This window comes from Acanthopagrus latus, chromosome 17, assembly GCF_904848185.1.
Source record: "Acanthopagrus latus isolate v.2019 chromosome 17, fAcaLat1.1, whole genome shotgun sequence".
In the NCBI taxonomy this organism is placed as follows: domain Eukaryota; kingdom Metazoa; phylum Chordata; class Actinopteri; order Spariformes; family Sparidae; genus Acanthopagrus; species Acanthopagrus latus.
In genome coordinates, this window is record NC_051055.1 from 6,058,732 (window position 1) to 6,074,113 (window position 15,382).

At 41.0% G+C, this 15,382-nt stretch overlaps 1 long non-coding RNA gene across 1 annotated transcript; it reads right to left on the reverse strand.

The window, feature by feature from the left end:
* Positions 1–11,649: 11,649 nt before the first annotated feature.
* Positions 11,650–14,603, reverse strand: LOC119006252. Its single transcript, XR_005070730.1, has 2 exons — positions 14,334–14,603; positions 11,650–13,029 (listed from the first exon to the last, which is right to left on the reverse strand). It is a non-coding gene; the product is annotated as an uncharacterized LOC119006252 (long non-coding RNA).
* Positions 14,604–15,382: the final 779 nt, after the last annotated feature.

Sequence of the window (15,382 nt, forward strand, 5' to 3'; positions counted from 1 at the left end):
AGGGATGGTCAGAACCGCAGTAAATCACCTCCATACTGTAGCCCATGTTGTCATCTAACCTCTGTAGGTCTTGGAGGCCATTTTAAGTCCCATTTTCCAGCCATGTTCACTCTTGGACTGATATGCTTGGTTGAACTGGGCTGCATTGCCCATGGTTACTCCCACTGTGATCCAAGGTCCCAGGCAAACTCTATGATCCATGAGCTAATAAGCTAATGTTAGCTAGCCACAGCAAAGGAAAGCTATCAAAGAGCAGCAGTTTTTGGTTACTGTGGTTATTTGCTACCGCCTATATTTTTGGAGCTCCCTTCAAATTCTGGCCATATTTTACAAATTACACCTTTAAGTTAATGTGTGGTGTGAAATTTTTAAAGCTTTAGACTTTTACTGTTCTGTTTCTGTGTCCTGACACCAAACCTGTGACACCAAAAGCAAGGCTGAGGCTTCTTTTAAAACCGCCAGAGTCAGAGTCAGTAGTCTTTGAGAAGAGATAGCTGTCATCATGAAAGGAAGTTTTCTCATATTTATGCATAGTGGACAGTTCACCTTCATACAGTATTTCATTAGTTGTTCAGGTTTGCTGAGCACAGTGAACCTGAAAAAAAGAGCAGACCTCTACCTCAGTGCGATAAGAATTATACTTGCGTCTGAAAAAAAAAACAAGAATCAGCAATTTGCAAGGCATATATCCTAGCTGCCTGTAAATTTGGCATGTCCCAGCCAACCGTCTGGAATACACCCAAGGATAAAGGCAGCAGTGTGAAGGCAAGCATGAATTTTAGGAAATAGCCAACAGCAACAACAGGTTGTTAAAACACTTAACACAGCCAAGACATCATGCCCATTTCTTCAAACCACCTAAAAAGAAAAAAAAAGAAAGAAAACAGAAAAATAGCGATGGCTTTATTCCCAGTAATCTACTGGCACACTGCATATTGACATACAGTGCCCACAAAAAGTATACACCCTTTCTTTGCTTTTATAAATGAAATCATGGTCATTTGCTTTAAGTATTTGCACTCATTGCTAACTAATTGCACCGATTGGCTGATCCTCTGCTGAATTAGTGTAAGTCACATTAAAGGGGGTGAAGAATTATGCACTTATTATTAATTATCACTTATTTCACATGAAATATTTTTAATTAATTGACATTGCTTTGTAGAAATCTGTTTTCACTTTGATGTTAAAGTTTTTTGTACATTCTTGTCAAAAAAGCCAAATTATATTGACAATGATCCCATTTCTAAAAGGCAATAAAAGGGTAAAACAGGGGGGACCCATACATACTGCAATTTAGGAACACTGTATATGTATAGGATTTCAGAGCCCAAAGGATAGCATATTACAACATTTTATTGTTGTTTGGTGGCAACCTAATGGCTGTGGTAATTACTACGGCTTCAAGTATTAGGAGTGAAATGTCCATATAGGAAGGAGGTCAGAGATACGTAGATGGTTAGGTTAAATGAGACTTTCAGTATTAGCCTGTGTGAAACCAAAAGTCAACGATGAGTTATTTTAAGTCTATTATGCAGCTAAGATATGTCATGTATATTACATGATGTAAGTAACTTAGATTATATTGGGATGTATATAAACCAAACTACAATGTTTTCCTGAATTTTACCAAGCAGCTTTAGTAAACCCAGTAATACAAGTAATACAAACAACTAGGACAAACAAGAAAATCAGGAACAAATTTTGGAGATGATGTGAATTAAATGTTTGGCCGTTAAGGAATGCCCCTACTGTACAGTACATATCCATGATCATGGTCCATACTTATTTAATCCTATTTACAGATTATTGCTGATAGATTGACATCTTCTTGATGTACCTTTGGTTTTGCTGCACCTAATAAGCTGAGGAAACCTATTGTAACAGACCTTTTTCAAAGCAGGCATTTTGCCATGCCATTGCAAGAAAACCACAGGTGTAACTTATACACTGACAGTGTCTGCATTTCATTTGACCAATTACAGGGTTAGTGTGCAGGCTAAATTTGGTATGCTGTTGACTGCTTACTGCTATGACAACTAAAATTGTCAGTTGTTAGGAAGGTGCACATGTCAGATTAGTTGCACCCACCTTGAAGCTGAACAGAGGCCTAATTAGCCAGAGTAATTGACACCTGTGGGTGTGTGCAGGGTCTTTGAGCAAGATGGTGAGTCTCTGCAGTATTTGAAATGCTGCAACATTTGAAGATTGAACTACGAATGTGTTTACTACAGTGTGAGTCAAACACATTTACTGATTCAACCAATTACAATTCCACACCAGTTCTGACTTTCTTAGATTCTTCGCTGCGATTAACACACTGTAATTCTGATTTGAGATTTGGGTGACAGGCACCAAACAAAATTTTCTGAAAAGATGTCCTTTTACACACATTCCCAAATAACTTAATGACATGCCCAATTTGTTTCCGCACCCTCGGTGAAGCATCTTAGCCGCTGGAAATATATAACAGAAGAATACATTTTTCTTCCCCAATATAATGGAAAAAAGCTCTTCAGCTATTTTATTCATATGCTCTGTTTGCCATTCTGGTTCGATGGATTCCAGCTCCATTCGTCTCTCTCAAACGATTGTTTGAACAACTAGTTGTTTCTTAGCTTTTCATTTCTTTTCCTTTCAGATTTCCAATGAAAAAGGTTTATCTGCCACAGATCATTTCTGGTCTTTTGGTACTGTTTCACGGCTAGAGGCAATTTCCCTTGATGTTAGCCCCATGTGAAGGTGGACACGCACACAAAAGAATATATTTATTCCAACAAAAGCAAAATGATTGGATTAAGCGCTTACATGGTTATTAGGGACTAATATTTCCTCTCTGAACATATTATGGAAGGATTACACCGCCCCTCTTGATCTGATTGAATTCATTCGGATTGGGCCTGATCTCTTCCAATTGAGGTGGTTGATTGAGACCTTTTTTCTTATGTCTGGGCTATTATTCTGAGTATTAGTGCATCATAATGGTCTATGAGGATGCAGCTACTGTTCATGGCATACGTGGATGCTCGAAATCCCACAAAGCTATTGATGTTATAAATAACACTCGTGCTTTTCAGACTTTGACCATTCAAAATCTTATTTTGACAATGACAATATACAGTTTGCAGCACTGCTTTTGATTTTATTTTATTTTTAGAGAAGTCTCACATATATCGCAACTGTAATATTGTCACAGTCACACAATAGATTTCCTTTGTGTGCCGGGGGAGAGAGAGGGCGAGCTGCAGTCCATCAGGACAGCTCTGCCAGAGTCTGATAAGACATGCATGTATAATCCTTCAGCTGTTTACCCAGCAACCAGTCTGTCTGCCACACAGTTGAAGTACACAAAGCAGCCAGTGAGTGAGATGACCTGCTATGCGCTGCTGTTACATCAAAATCTTGTAACTCTGCCTTGCAGTCCTCAAAACACTGATTTGTGTCCAGTCCGAAGACATGCAAGTCAGGGGGATTTAACACTGCTGACCGCCCGCAGGTCAGAATTTTTACGAGCCTGTCTGCCTTTCTACAGCTTCATGGTCTTTCCTTTCCTTTCACTATTGTGAGCCTCAGTCCGCCATGGCACGGAAAACGATTTTGTATGGAAAGAACACAAGGAATATGTCAAGTAATTATTATTGCATTTAGTTTGCGTGGTAATCTAGCTACAAAACAAAATATTTAACAACAGAAGCAGATGCCAGCCTACAGGGAAACTAGCCAGATGCTGTATAGATGTGGGTTTGTCAGTTGACAAGACAACAGGCCCTGACAGCTCTTCAATGAGCAGGCCGTGCAATGCTGGCCGGGAAACAGCAAGTTATACCAGTCATTGTCAGGTCGAGCAGGGGGCACAGATGGGCAGAGGCGGGCAAAGACAGGTTTTAATAGCATATTGATTCCACAGACCTCATCAAGCTGCTCTCCTCTGGTGCTTGTTTTCACTCTAATTTGTTTGGAAACGAGGGCTCAGAGAATGACTCATCCAGACAGGCAGCCTTCACCGTCTGGGAGAAGAGAGTCACCATCGCTTCGCCATCATTTTCCATTCATTTCTAACCTCCATCCAGTCATACCCTGCTCTCCGTAAAAGGCTGAAATTCTGAGTAATGTCCATCTTATTAAGATCAATAGTCAAAGCACATTTGTAACTGTTGCTGTTCAAGATTAAGTCTTGACAAGGTATAAGTCAAAATATGTGATTTTTGAGAGGATTTTATTTTTGGGTAAATTAAGATATATTTCCAGACAGAACTGTCCATCTTTAATTCTGCGCCCGCCCTCTTATCCATCTCACGTATATTATGGCACATTTCTTTTTTAAAAAAGTGGTCAGTAATTAGGCCAATGCGCTTTGTGCCGGCATGAAAATGGTTCTTTCATGCTTGTATTCCCATTATCTGCCTCCCTAACCCTTGGGGAAAGAGGCTTCTCTACCTGGCAGTATTGCATCTTCTCAATTATATGCTTGGACTGCTACTGGCTGCGAGTCTTGGAGAGAGCCTATTGTTTTGATGAAAAATGTAATCAAGATACTCTATCTCACTCTCAGCGGCTGCATCTTGGCGTGTCTGTTCAGAGCAAGTGAGAAGAGAGTGATGGCTGGCTAGCTCCCTCTCTGCTCCCATTATATACAGTATTTGTACAATGTTCAAATCTGTGCATTCCTAGCTGCATAAACTACATCACTCTGTTTATGTCTGGGTGTTTTTCTTTAGGATGGACAAGTTTCTGCTTCAGTCTTTGAACAGAGGAGGTGACTTAAGACATTACTTATCACACACTTACAATGCTGTAGTGAGTTCTCTCCCCAGACAGCTCAACAACCACACACACCTGGGCTCACCTACCCTAACAACCAACATGAAGCTGGTTTGACCAAGGACCCACAAGAGAGAGCTCAGAGCTCACACATGTCATTAATGACTCTGTAAGAACACACCCACACAGAGTTTAATAGCCAGCCAACTCCTCTCCTGTTAGTTAGAACTGAGGAAGCTTCTTGGATGAGAGATGAAACATCTTCAAGAAACTGAAACAAGTCCAATTGCCTGTGATACAGCACCTAGATTTACCATGACCTGGATGACTTAGAACCTTCATCAACAACACATGACATACTCAAATGTACTTTACGTAAAAACTCCAGAGGAAAGCAATGTTGTGCACATATAGATGAGCCCATTTTATATTTAAAATTATTATCATTATTTACATTTAGCAGAAGCTTTTTGTCCATAACTACAGTTGTCACAGAAAAGACAGTGTGTCCTGTGATATGCTATGGAAGGTTTAGCCTGAGGTGATGCACAGTTGTCCAAGCGGCGATGTCTGCCAGACATTCCAAGATGCGCATTGCATTGTGGGTACTGGAGGATCGAGGAAAAGAGAGGAGCAGCTGGGTGTTGTCTGCATAGCAGTGGTAAGATCATCCATATGATGTGATAACAGAGCATAGTGATCTAGTGTATAGTGAAAACAGAAGCGGCCCTAGAACTGAGCCTTGAGGCACACCAGTTTCCGGAAAGCAGGATTTGGAGCCATTCCATATGACCTGAAAGGTGCAATTTGTCAGGTATTATGTGAACCAGGTTACAGCAGAGCCAACGATGCCAAGTTCAGCCAGAACTGAGAGGAAGAAAAGTCGAGGAGAATGAGGACGGATGAGTTGGATGAGGCTCTGGCAGCACAGAGCGACTGGGGGCCGTCTCAGTGGAGTAACCAGTCCTGAAGCCTGACTGATTAGGGTCAAGGAGGTCATTCCATGAAAGATAGGAGGACAGTCGGCCATAGTCTTTGCGTGTTTGTTTTTTACATTTGTCATGTCTTGTTTTACTTTTCCTATTGTTTGCACTTGCCGTCTGTTTTTACACATAGTGTTTTTCTCAGTTTTTGTGCTGCACACCAAGACAGGAAGTAAAACACAAAAAGGCACATGAGGAGAGACTCAAACTAAACTAAAGCCCAAAACATGGCAGTAAGCAGGAACACCTGCCTCTGTGCTTGGACAGCATAACCTTCAGTCAGCAAGCAGGCTATCAGAGGTTCGTATTGCTTTGGTTTGTGGTTCTTTTAAGTCCTGCATTTTCACAGCTCTCACTTGCAAGGCTCATGATAGACCCAGCTTGACATTCATCATGCCCTGTGTGCCCATTTCAGCCTGAGAGAAGATGTTTGTTCACGCATTCCAGATTAAAACCAATGATAATCAGATCTTGTTAGTATTTAAAAGCAAGATGCCTAAGGAGATGAGGTCCGACCTCTGTTTTTAATTAACTTTATTCATAGAACTGCATAACTGCATATGACTGCACTGTATTTAGATATGATTTTCAATAGCAACAGTGTTTTTTCCAACACTTTTTCACCTCATGCGTTCTATAAACCTTCTATGGGTTACACTTAACCCCATATCACTGAGCATTGTACCTATCTGTACAAACATAAACCCTCTCAGAGGTATAGACACAAACATATGCTTGCACAGATGTGAAGAAACACAGACATAGGTACATGCAGCTCTGTCAGATATGTGACCAAGGTGCTTTTACCTTTTTGTTGTCAGTTCTCAACACCAATCTTGTACACCTCAGGATTGACTAATACATTTCCAAGCAGCACCTTCCTTTACTTCTCTCCACCTACTTTCCGTACCGTCATACAAATGACTGTGAACAATGGAGAACTCTCTTGATGAATCGTGCATCACTTCACTGACTTTCAGCCCATAGTGGTCTCAGGCTTTCTTTTCCCATCTGTGATGAGAAATCACATTTTATTTTATTTTCTTTTCTTTTTTTTTTTTTTTTTTTTTTTTACATTTACTGCCCTTTGAATTTCTTTCTTCCTTTTTTATTTTAGTTTTTTTTCTTATTTTACCACAAAGCTACATTATCGTTTTTAATCACGTAGTATGGCAGGACTTTTTTTTATGGAACTCTATGGGGTAATCATTTATGAGGAATAATCAACTGTGATAATATTATCAGCCTGTAGGTGTTTTTTTTAAAGCCAACTATGTACAGCTCACTGAATATTAGAGACAGCCATTTTTGTCCAGAGGGAGGTTTATAGATTGCAGTCACGTCTATATACTGAAACTTTGGAGGTCAGGAGGTCAGTATGGGAGCTGTAAGTCTGCCTGCAAATGCCTGCAGACGATCTTTTCTGGCCGAAGTGACCTTGTTAGATTGAAGTGAATGCAACACTGTGCATTTCGATTGAATCCTTTATTTATTCAGGGAAGGTCGATTGAGAGCAAGCTCTCTTTTCCAATGACGCCCTGATTACAACCTCGTGAAAACAAACATACACAATGTATTTAGACTTCACAATTACACTCAGACTGCAGAACAGTGAACAATAGGCATTTGAAATTACCTAAAGAAATAAAACGATTTAGTTCAAGAGCACGCTGTAAGTCATTTAACTTCTGAGGGGGATAGACCTGAAAAGCAGTCTTCCCCAATGCGGTCCTTACAGTGGGAATGTTTAAAATCAAGGACTCTTGAGTGAGCAAGTTACAAGCCCTAAATAAGATAAAACTGGTGACACAGACAAGTAAACCATGCAGCAGGGCCTTGTAGATAATAGTCATGCAGTGCTGTTCCCTCCTTACAGATAAAGATGTCCATCCAACTTTGTTGTAAAGAACACAGTCATGAGTTCTCAACTCATCACCAGTAATAAACCCATGTGCAGAATGATAGACTGCATCAAGGGGCTTCAAAGTTGAGAGAGCAGCATGCATGTAGATGACAGCCACATAATCTACAGGTATAAAAGTTCCCTTAACAAATTGTTTTCTAGATTTTAAAGTAAAACAAGCTCTGTTCCGATAAAAGGATGATAGTTTTCTCTTTAGTTTTTTAGTAAGTTCAGAGACATGAATTTTAAAGGACAGCTTATCATCTATCCAGATACCCAGGTATTTGTTATTTAAAACCCTTTCAGTAGGAGTCTCATTCAATGTAGAGATACTACTGTCTATAAGAAAGGAAGATGACAATCTTCTCATGCATTTTGTCTTCTTGGGATCATGAAATAATTTAAGGTTATTCAGAGCTTGCTCTATAATGTGAAAATCAGGTTTAGGGTTTATCTGGAAACTATTAGTTATTAAAGCTGTCAACAAAATGTAGCGGAATAAATGTATAATGTATAAATGAGTATAAAGTAGCAAGAAATATTTGAGTTCCCTAAGGTACAACTATCTAAAACTATAATACAACATGTTGCAATAGGTTACAATAGGTTTGCAATAGGCACCACAGATGAAGGAAACATTTAAATATAACTTAAAATAGAGAAACTCCTTCACTGAGATGGATGATGACAATTTTGTAGTTTCAGTAGAACTTATAGGGTCATTATAAATGCCATAAATAAGCATGTGATCTTATTTTTAGTTCAGCTGAAAATAACAGTGACTTAATCCCACTCTGAGAGTGCCGGACAAAGTCTCAGTGGAGGAGATTTCCCCAGTCTAACTCACTCTGATCAGATTTTGTGCAGAAGGTGTTGGACAACAAGTGGCTGATCCTGTGACTTCCTGTGTGATTAATCCGTAAGCTGTGACTGGCTGACCATGCAGACAGCTGAAACCACCAATCAATCTCCGGAAGCCTTTTCTGTAGAGATCAGGGCAGCCCATTAAAGTCAGGGAGCAGACATCCATCCAGCTGCAGACAGCGTGTCGATAGCCGTGGCAGAGCAGTGACAGACTGGGACATTTTTAGGTCGATAATGCTTTAGATCTGCATGGACTCCCTGTGATCAACTGCACCACAATTCTCCCTTAATGAGCCTCTGTGTCTGTGTTTGTGTGTGTGTGTGTGTGTGTGTGTGTGTGTGTGTGTGTGTGTGTGTGTGTGTGTGCGTGTGTGCGTGCGTGCGTGCGTGCGTGCGTGCGTGCGTGCGTGCGTGTGTGTGTGTGTGTGTGCGTGCGTGCGTGCGTGTGTGTGTGTGTGTGTGTGTGTGTGTGTAAAGCGGGATGGGGGATTTCTGTCTGATTCTCTGTCTGTGTGTGAGAGTCCGTGATGTCTATCTCTGCGGCGGCTGGGCTTTGTGATCCCACATGTGTGTGTGCTCTCAGTTGTCAGGCGTGTGTGTCCTGCAACCCTGCTAATATCATTTCTTGTCCAAATTCTGCAGCCCTCAGACACTAGTTAATAACCTTTTTGGGCCCATGACCCAATTACCAAGTCCAAACATTCTCATGGCCCCAGAAATTAACAGCTTGTCAAGTTGTCATGCATATTTGCATTTGGCATACTTTCATATCCTTTTTTTAAAAGGCTTAACGGAAACTCTGAAAATGTCTTAAAACTACACTGCTCAAAGAAATTAAGACTTAATTGACCCATAACACCAACACCAACTAATTCACCTGCTTTGGTGCAAATGAAAGAGACAACAATTGCAATGGAGATGCAAAAGAAAAACAACCCCCCAAAAGGGAATGGTTTTGCATGTAGTGGCCACAGTCAGACACCAGGAGACTGGCTGTTGCTCGAAGAGAGCTGGACAGGGCTGTAGGAGGCCATCAACCCAGCAGCAGGATGGTTATCTGTTCTTTTGTGCAAGGAGGAACAGGAGGAGCACTGTCATAAGCCTACAAAATGACCTCCAGCAGGTCAATGGTGTGCATGCTTTTTACATTTCTAATCCTCAATGGCTTGATGACTTTGGTTTCTATTGAATGTTGCAAATTATACAATGTACATCAGTAAAGGTTTTCAACTTGAATAATTTTGTCATCAAGATCTGATGTGTGATAAAAGTGTTCCCTTGATTTTTCTGAGCAGTGTATATGAACCAAATGTCAATACAACTGTCTTAGTAATCCCCCAACAACACAGTCATTGATCCCATGTGTGGTCTTGGCTGCAAAGTTTTCTGCTTTCTGCAGCTGTCTTCTGCATTTAAAGTAGTGATGTTGGCATAGCACAAAAGGGGATAGTACTTTCACCATGTGAAATATAAAATGGGTCTCACATGTTATATCAGACAGGTCTTGCAAGAGCAACACCTCATTTTTTTGAGATATCTGCGGAAGAAATGAATTGTTAGTCGGACCAATGATACCCGAAGTCAAAGACAAAGAAAACATTACAGCCCAGAGTCGGCAACAGTAGTCATGGAGGGATAAAGTGCAGAGCTAAAAAGGCACAGCAATGGACATCTTGAAAAATTGCCACCCTGACCATGAAACATTGATTTCATGAATCACTGCTTTAGGCCCATATCATATGTTTCACCCTACCCTGCTGTTTGATACAACTCAAGGAGGCATTATTATCATCCATGCCATGCTGTATAGGGTTGACCCCTTTGCCCCTGGCTGACATGGATCTATTCTAAGCACTTTCCCTAGCTCCATCTAAAGAGCATGTGGAGGAGTTTGTAATTGTCAGTATTGATTATAAAGTGTGGATATTGTTTATTGTCTTCAGTGATAAGAATCCATTTATTCCCCCCACAGTTCAGCTGAAAATTAGCATTGACAGCGTGACTCACCACGACCCTTGTGACTCCACTGTCCAGAGGGACTGAACCAGCTGTTTATTTATTCATCTAGTTATTGAGCAAGACTGACTTGACAGATAGATCATTTTTCACCGATATATTACTTCACACTCATTCAGTAACAGTAAATACTGATATTCATAGAGAGCAGAACATTTTATCCAAATCCGTGCTGCACACCAAGACAAATTCTTCTCAAAGCTCCTCTTCTGAGCCTCCAAATTGGCTTTGCGCCTAATTATCATGAGTCCACCATGCAGTTAATTTCCTATTTAATTATTGATTGTAGACAAGTAGTCCCACAGTGAGAGTCACTAAACCCTAGATAAGGTAGAGTGTTGCAAAGACATTGCCACTTTGTTTTTTTTAATTCTTGTTGAGCCCAGGCTAGTGAATCCAAGTACTGGACAAAGAGAGTTAGGGAGACTGGGAATAAATGCAAACTATTAGTTTATTGTCTAAGTTGAAGGAAGGAGGTTTGAGCTAGAGTGAGCAGAGTGGGGAATGGAACTGAGCAGAGCCAGGGGAGAGGGGAGTCAGGTGGAGTTTAGAAAGTAACGGCTGAGTCAAGGGATTGTTTGAGCTGAGTTGGCAGAGAAGACAAGGATGGAGGCTGGAGACAAGGGCCAGGGCAGATGAGTGGAACGTGAAATCAAAGTTACGAAAATGAGAGTAACTGATCAGGCTATGGTCGGGTGATGTGGATGTGGAAGAACTGCGTATTTGGAAGGAGTCTTGATGACAGAATCAGATGCAGCCAAAATGGCTCTGCCTTGGCCTTGTACACCTGTCAGCTTTTCAAAGCAGGCTGTATATGGCTTGGATATATGCACATAAGTGGCTCCTAGGCATTACTTTTAAATGCAACCATTCAGTAAATACTTTTTATGGGCAATAACAGTGTAACAATACTCCTCGATAACCTTCCTATGGTGTTTCTCAGTGTGTTATTCCTACCAAAGTGGCATGAGGGAAATAGAATAATTGCAAAAACAGGATTCTCAGGAGACTTCTGAACACATAATATATTCACCAGATGCTGCTACCCAACACATGTAATAGTAGAGAGCTGACAAATGCAATGTTTTTACATCACATTTGTTTTTGAATGACTGTACTGTATATTTCAAGACCTCTGACAGAAATAGATGTAAAACGATCACTTCACCTTACAGTGTTCGTTTAAAAGTTGATTTTACTTAGGAAACAAATTACCTCAGAATTGCCAAGTAAAATAGACTTGAGTTAAAGAATTTTAACAACTTGAAAAGATGAGTCTTCTTTGTAATTTTATGGCCTTTGGTTTAATCACCATTTTAAAGTCCCTCTGTCAGATTTCACATGAAGAACATGAAACAATAAAATGATAAGAGGCTCCATAATAAGGATGATTTGTTGCATGTAAACACAACAGTGCTGTTTAATATGACGTGAACAGTTTGAAATACGCTTTTCAAAACAATTTTGGAGTTAGACACACCTGTTGAAGAGTAGAAGATTGTATGTTTTCTGAACTTTGGAAATATGATGGTGTCTTACGGATGCCAAAGCAACTGTTTTGTAGTATTTTGCTCCTCACGCCAATAACATAATGAGAGCTGTAGCATGTGCTCATTATACTTCCTGAAGCAAGAGCTTGTGACTAAGGACAAAAAAGAACAAGCACATGTACATGTAGCAAAAATGAGGAGGGTACTAATGAGGAACTAAACACAAAACTTGGGACAGTGTTCGAATTGAAGAAAAAGACTGTCTGTTCTCCCTGTCTTTGCTCCGTCACTTTCAGGTCTGAAGGGGAAGATGAATCCTTTGTGGAGTCTACACCACATCAGTGGTGACAGAATGTCATTAACTCCACATCCACTCAGACGCCATCCTCACTATTGTGTTTAGAGCCCAGTGGCACAACCAGACAGCAGGAAATAGATTCATGGCTGACTGATGGAGTAAAGCCTTTACCGGGCGTCCACAACGGAGTGGGCTTTCTGAGGAAATATCAACCATCCATCATCATCTCCACAACTGTGAGAAGCTTAATTAATGGTGACCTTATGTGTGAGAGCCCTCTCATGTACTAGGAAAAGGTGTGTGTGTGTGTGGGTGTGTGTGTGTGTGTGTGTGTGTGTGTGTGTGTGTGTGTGCACTTGGGTCCTTGAGTGACGAGAAGCGCCCATGAAAGAGTAATGAGCTTCTCCAAATGATGCATCAGTCCCCAGTGGCTCTAAGGGATGCAGGGGAATCCAATCTTTTTACGCAAGAAATATTGGTGTGACATTTAACCGGACAGCAATCGCCACCATCGGCTTCACAGAGGCAGCGCTGCCCTCTTCTGTGGTCCCAGGAGTGCGGGTGAGAGCATCAAAGGTCCTGTTATTGTGTCTTCAATGCACGGCATCCTCCATGAGCCTCGGCACCGCCCGGGAGTATAGGTGCCTATTCAATGCATCGCTGCACACAGAGATGTGACTGGAATCCTGATAGGTTGTTAGGGGGGGGAACACCCTATCGAAAAAGCAGAACACACATATTCAGAGGCGTGTGTAGGGAAGCACCATCTGAGGAGCGGCAGTCTCTGCAGGACACAATGGGGTCTTGCTCAGGAGTGTTTGTTCAATGGATGCTGACATGCAGCCCAGACTAATAGATTAGAAGTGTCTGGGGTGAGCAAATTTCTCTGCCTCTTCCCCTCCATTGCCCCATTTTCTTTTCTCACCAGTGATTCAATTTGATGTGACAGAGGCTGGAAGTTGGCATTTCAAACTCACAGGTAACCGTGCCTCTATTGCCAAGGACACTTTTCAGTTGAATTATACGAGCCGCCTACACTTTGACTGCACATTCACGGTGACATGCCAGTCAACTGTGATTTGTGGCAAAGGGTTATCCAGATATTAAAGTGACATTACGTTTATGAACGGCCACATAAAGCCCTTTTAGCAACTTCGAAACAGTTTAAACCCCATTAAACATATAATAAGTACAATAAAAATACGCAACAGTGCTCCACACTCACATTAGCTGATATATAGCCCGCAGGACGCTATAATCATCCATATTAGGAAGCTAACCGTCTCTATTATACCAGCGGGTGAATAATAAACAAGAGGCAGCATCTCCCAGTTTGTCCCTCTCTAATCTTGGGTTGCTGAATAACCCACGAAAAAAAGGCTCCCCGTGTGTGAATCCTATCACTTGAATCCAGAAAGTTTTTTTCAATATAATCGCCCCTACTTATCCCTCGCTTCTCAAATAAAAGACACATCCCTCTGTGTGAATGGCAGCCGCATGTGCTGCTGTGAATGTTGTCATTTGTCCTATTTTGGGGTTCGCAGGAAAGAAATGAGCAGCAGCAAATGCTAAGCACAGCTCCATTGAAAATTTTCAACTGAGTCAAACTGTGAGGCTAGAGAGCAGGTTTTTAAAAAAATTTTTTTTTTTCCAAATTCTTAAAGCTTAAAATTAGTAAGAGTGAAAAAAGTAAAAAGCTCTGTATTCCAACAGCACTGGACAGTAACACACAGATCTTCTCCTCCCAAGTCAACTTTGTCTACCATTTAAGGCATGATAAATATGTGAAAGCAAAACATTATGACCTTACAGAAAAAAGTTGCGGAGGGCTTTTCCTTAACATACTGAACATAGATGTAAGTCGTCACGTTCATGTTTCCTCAGGTCACATCTTCTACCACAGGAAAATAACATTTCGCCAAAGCCCTTCAAGATCCACAGTGCTTGTTAAACTGAAAAGTCAAATCATTGACTTTTGTCAGAATTAGCAGGCAGCTGCACAGTTTTGGAGCTCTTACCCTTAAATTGTAAAAACTGCAATGGGCTGGTGCTGTTTGGCAGTCAGTCACACCAGCAGAGAAACTCCTGGGCTGTTAATCACCAACATTAACCAACATTTATATGTCAGATGGAATACCAGGTGCATTCACCTTAACAATAGCGTCCACCATAAGCCAAGCTGAGATTAGTTATAATGAAAAACATAGGGCCACTCTACAGGCTGAGGCTCAGTTTGTTTCCATAATCAGTTTCATTTAGACGCAGAGGTCTCCCCGGAGCGGCTGTAGCACTTTGCACCGCATAATTCTCACACCAGGTGGATTTCAAAGGCAATTAACCACACCAGACAAGGTAGAGCTCTGCAATTATCACAAATTAGGCAATTATCACCATTCCCCAATACTATAGGGGGTTGACTGTAGCCCTTCGTATTTAGCGAGTTGATGATCCAGGAAGATCAATGGTGTGAAAGTGAGAGAGAGGGAGAGGAAAAAGGGAAAAAAAAAAAAAAAAGAAAAGTGGGGCTGCATTTCTAAGAAAATGAAACAGACTTGTGATGCTCAGTGCCACCACTCCCACCATGCACTGTGCGTAGGGCACCAAGTGCTGAGGGGGCACCAAAAAGATCATTATGAAAACTCATCATAGTCATAAAATTATAATGCCGATATTATCTCAGTATAGACATTTTAGGCACATTTTAGGCATGTATATCACAAAACAGGCAGAACGAGAGATATATTTAATTGCTTAAAGTGAAACTCTTGCCAAAAAGCAACCTAGGCTTTATTTGTGGTTGAATATGAGTAAAACCTTCCTGTGAAAGCATAATTACGAGGAAAGAGGCACTTTTAAGATTTATTGTAGTTTTGTTTTCAGGCAAGCTTATTTTCAGTGTGCATGGGGCACTGGCACACTAGCATCAAAATCGCTATTTTTAAAACAGTAAGAAGGCTCGACACACTGAAACTTTCCTCGTAGTATCACCAGGGTCTCTACACATGAACACGAGCATTGAGAACATTGTTTGTGTACACAGTTTACTAAAAAGAAGGTTTCTGAACAA